The sequence below is a fragment of the Medicago truncatula genome, unplaced genomic scaffold (assembly GCF_003473485.1).
Source record: "Medicago truncatula cultivar Jemalong A17 unplaced genomic scaffold, MtrunA17r5.0-ANR MtrunA17Chr0c01, whole genome shotgun sequence".
Lineage (NCBI taxonomy): Eukaryota > Viridiplantae > Streptophyta > Magnoliopsida > Fabales > Fabaceae > Medicago > Medicago truncatula.
Window position 1 is genome coordinate 113,973 of NW_024340360.1, and position 5,354 is coordinate 119,326.

Below are 5,354 nucleotides of genomic sequence, written 5' to 3' on the forward strand. Positions count from 1 at the left end.
AGTTTTATCCTATTTAAGAAATTTTGTATAGTGGTGTGACATGCCGTTTGGTGTTGAACTCTGATTTTATAATTATAATTAAATTGATTTTGGGAAACGGGGTGTTACATCATTAGCCGAAGAAACGAAAAAGCAAACCCCCGTTTGGCTCCCGAATTGCAAAATGCCACCTTGCCTTGGCTTGGCATGGGCAGTGTAACACCCCGTTTTCCCAATATCAGAGTAAGCATCATAAACAACGGGATATCACATATAACATAAACCAAAACAGTTAAATAATAATTTAACCAAATATCTTAAACATTGCAGCGGAAATTATATCATAATCATAAAACGTTTTGGCACGCAGGCCCCATCAAAATAATCTCAAAAGAGTTAGTTCAATATCACAAATAGCATATTATTCACGTAATAGAACGAAGCATGCGTAACATATAGCCCCATCCCGTTACGTATCAGAGCGACCTAGACGACACAGTGAAGGCAAGGCCACTCACGACGGAAACTGCACACTAAGCACGATCACTTGCAAGTTACCCATACGAAGGGCAACATTTTCAAGCAGAAGGGGTGAGATTTCATAACAAAATAATGTTAATCAAAGTAATTTGAATCATAATTAATATCACATTAATCTTAAACAACTTTGCATATCAGATAAACATTTATCACGTAATCACATATTCAATCGTCATCAACAACATAGCATATTAGACATGACAATGCAACAATGCTCTTAGACTCCTTATATGCATGCGGTACCAATCGTCATCATAAGTATTAATATACTTTAATCGTGCGGAGGACAAAGCTCCTAATAAATCGTGCGCAGGACAAAGCTCCTAATAATCGTGGTGAGGACTAAGCTCAATGAATGCTAATGCATGGACTCTTAACAACAAATCACCGTAATCAACATATCAATGAGCATCCAATAATTTGGAGCTAAACGTCATCATTTCATCATATATAGACATTATGCACGTAGTTAAACAACAGCAGCAGCATAGTCAAGTCACAACAACGGATGATATCAATATATCAATTGCAATTCAATAGCATAATAATATTTCATTATATCTTACATAATGTTTAATACATTAATTCATGCTCAATTAATATCAACATATCTTAAACAGCTTTACAGACTGCATTAAACGTCATCATTAGGTCTCATTACCATAAGGGGGTTCACTCTTGATCCAAACATGCGACACAGATCGCACAAGCACTCAAAACACTCCAACCTGGAAGTGCTCGTGAGGCGAGAATTCTTACTCGCCATGGCGAGTACAAGACAAGTTCCAAACTAATGCTGTTCTCGGTTCAATCTTGTCCTACATTCATTCCTAATCATTACTAGGTATGTTCAGGCACTCAAGGTCCAAGTAAAAAGTCGAAATTGCAAAATCTAACATGCTCTCTGCCTTAGCTCGCTATGGCGAGTAAGGTTGCTCGCTATGGCGAGCAATACCAAAAGAACTCGCGAGGCGAAGGAAAAGGCTCGCGTGGCGAGCGATGAAGATCATCCCTCGCGAGGCGAGGTTCATAGCTCGCCGTGGCGAGCGATGAATGTCGCTACGGCCAGACTTCCTATTTTCACAAAAATCCGACGATTCTCAGGGTTCTAAGCCTAGTATTGGTTCCAAAGTTTGTCCTAAACATTATCTAAGGTCCAGGAACACTTTCTACACCAATTTAATCAATTCCTACCGTTTAATCATCAATTCTAGGGATTTGACCTAGTTTTCGTTTTCTTCAATTCAATCCTAATTCTTGCTAACTAATCATCATAATTACATTCAATTAACAATACTGAGTTATTAGTCTCACCCTTATCTTGTATTGAAGAAATCGCAGCACTCTAAGGTGGTTCTCCCTTCTCTTGGCTTTTTCTCCCTTTTCTCCAAAAACGTACGTACAACAATGTTTTTCTAAAACTAGGTCTAACTCTTTTATATCTCCTCTTAATTACTTATCTTATCTCACTTTCTTCCCCAAAACTATCTAAAATATCAAAACAGCCCTCAACTAAATATTTTATATTATTTTCAAATCTTTATTTTATTTAACAATAAAATAAGTCCCTTAATCTTATCACATCTTCCAAAACTCATAACTTGTCACAATATCAACTAAACCATCAATAAAGTCGTAAATCATTCAAATCATACCAAAATCATGCATATATTATATAAATATAATATAATCGCCTAAACTCGATTAAATAAACAATTAACGAAAGTGGGCGTTACAACTCTCCCCCACTTAAAAGATTTTCGTCCTCGAAAATTTACCTCAAGCAAACAACTCTGGATAAGATTCCAGCATCTTACTCTGAAGCTCCCACGTCAAGCTTTCACCAGTCGCTCTCGTCCAAACGACTCTCACGAGAGGTATCTCCTTGCCTCTCAACGTCTTCACTTTACGATCATCGATCCTCACGGTAAAGTCTCTACCGTAAGGTTGTCTCTAACTTGCACATCGTCACTCTAGATTACATGATGGATCCGGAACATACTTCCGAAGTTGCGACACATGGAAAACGTTGTGCAAATTCGAAAGATGCGGTGGTAAACCCACTCGGTAAGCCACCGTTCCAACTCTTTCCAATATCTGATACGGACCAATGAACTTCGGGGTCAACTTCTTTGACTTCCATGCACGTCCTACACCAGTCATAGGAGTGACTCTAAAAAATACGTGGTCTCCTTCCTGAAACTCAAGATCTTTTCTACGCTTATCATGATAACTCTTTTGTCGACTCTGCAACGCTTTCATTTTCTCTTGAATCATCTGAACTTTCTCAGTAGTTTGCTGAACAATCTCTGGTCCTAAGACCACTCTTTCACCTGACTCAAACCAGCACAATGGAGTTCTGCATCTCCGACCATATAAAGCCTCGAAAGGTGCCATTCCAATACTAGAATGATAACTATTATTGTATGTGAACTCGATCTGACTATCCCAAGTTCCTCCTTGCTCAAGAACACAAATTCTCAACAAATCCTCTAGCGACTGAATTGTCCTCTCCGACTGACCATCTGTTTGTGGATGATACGCCGAACTCAATCTCAACTTCGAACCCAAAGCCTCTTGCAAACTTTTCCAAAATCTAGAAGTAAATCTTGGATCTCTATCTGATACAATGCTCGAAGGAACACCATGCAACTTCACAATCTCCTTGATATAAATCTCTGCCAACTGGTCAACAGGGAAACTAATATTAATCGGTAGAAAATGAGCCGACTTCGTCAACCTATCAACAATAACCCAAATTGCGTCGTTCCCTCTAGGAGTATTCGGCAAACTCGTCACAAAATCCATTGATATACTATCCCATTTTCATTCTGGCACATCTAAAGGTACCATCATTCCTGCAGGTTTCTGATGCTCGACTTTCGACTTCTGACAAACTAAATAGGAATACACAAACTGTGCCACATCTCGCTTCAAACCAGACCACCAGAAAATCTTCTTTAAATCATGATACATCTTCGTAGCTCCCGGATGAATACTCAAGCTACTCCTGTGACTCTCTTCAAGAATCATCTTCTTAATCTCTTCATTGTCTGGAATACAAATTCTTCCTCGGAATCTCAACACACCTTGACCATCGATTTTCAAATCACTGTCTTCAGTCTGATCTCTAGCAACCAACAAGTCCACAAACTTTACATCAACTTTCTGTGCTTCCTTGATACTTTTCAGAAATTCACTATCAATCTTCAGCATTCCCAGTTTCACACTCTGAGGTGACCATTCGCAAACCAAACTCATATCTCTGAACTGTTCAAGTAACTCGAACTCTCTGACCATCATAGCGGACATATGCAATGTCTTCCTACTCAAGGCATCTGCAACAACATTAGCTTTACCTAGATGATAATTTAAACCAAAGTCATAATCTTTCAGCAACTCTAGCCATCTACGCTGCCTCATATTCAATTCCTTCTGATCGAACAAATACTTTAAACTCTTGTGATCACTAAACACCTCAAATCTCGAACCATACAAGTAATGTCTCCATATCTTCAATACAAAGACTACGGCCGCCAACTCGAGATCATGCGTAGGATAATTCTTCTCATGAACTCTCAACTGTCTTGAAGCATAAGCTACCACTTTACCTTCTTGCATAAGCACATCTCCTAAACCCAACTTGGACGCATCACAATACACCACAAAAGGTTCATCTGACTTCGGTAAAATCAACACTGGAGCAGTCGTCAGACACTTCTTCAATTCACCGAAACTGTTCTCACAATGGATGTCCCGACGTCCCACACAAAAGTTTTACCTTTACAAGTCAACTGCGTTAGCGGAAGAGCTAACTTGGAAAACCCTTCAATAAACCTTCTATAGTAACCAGCTAAACCCAAGAAGCTTCTAATCTCTGTAACGGACTTAGGAGTCTCCCATTGCGATACCGCTTCAACTTTAGACGGATCCACATCAATACCATCACCAGAAATAACATGGCCAAGAAAACTCACTTCTTTCAACCAGAACTCACACTTAGACAATTTGGCATAAAGTTTCTTCTCTTTCAACACTTGCAAGACAATCTTCAGATGCTTAGCATGTTCTTCTTCAGTCTTGGAGTAAATCAAAATATCATCGATGAACACAACTACAAACCGATCCAAAAATACATGGAAGATGCGATTCATATACTCCATAAACACTCCAGGTGCATTGGTAACACCAAAAGGCATAACTTTATATTCATAGTGACCATAACGCGTTCTGAAAGCTGTCTTCTGCATATCTTCATCTTTTACTTTAATCTGGTGATAACCTGACCTCAAATCAATCTTGCTGAAAACACGTGCACCCACTAACTGATCCATCAAATCATCAATTCTCGGAAGTGGATACCTATTCTTGATAGTTACCTTGTTCAACTGTCGATAATCAATACATAACTTCATACTACCATCTTTCTTCTTTACTAGCAAAACCGGCGCTCCCCAAGGTGAAACACTTGGTCTAACAAATTTCTTCTCAAGAAAATCTTCCAACTATTTCTTCAACTCAGATAATTCGGAAGCAGACATACGATAAGGTGTCATCGACACCGGCTTCGTTCCAGGAACTAGATCAATAGAAAACTCAACTTCTCTCTCTGGAGGCACATCAGGAATTTCATCTGGGAAAACTTCAGGAAAATCACACACCACTTGTAGCTTATCAATCACTGCTTGATTCTCAATAGATAAAGAAGCCATTAACGAAAACATCAAGATACCATCGCGTTCCAGTTGCTTTAGCTGCTTAGTAGATAAAAACTCTGCACCACTTTCCTCTCCGACGGAAGAGAAATGCACTGACTTGCTAAAACAATTAATAAG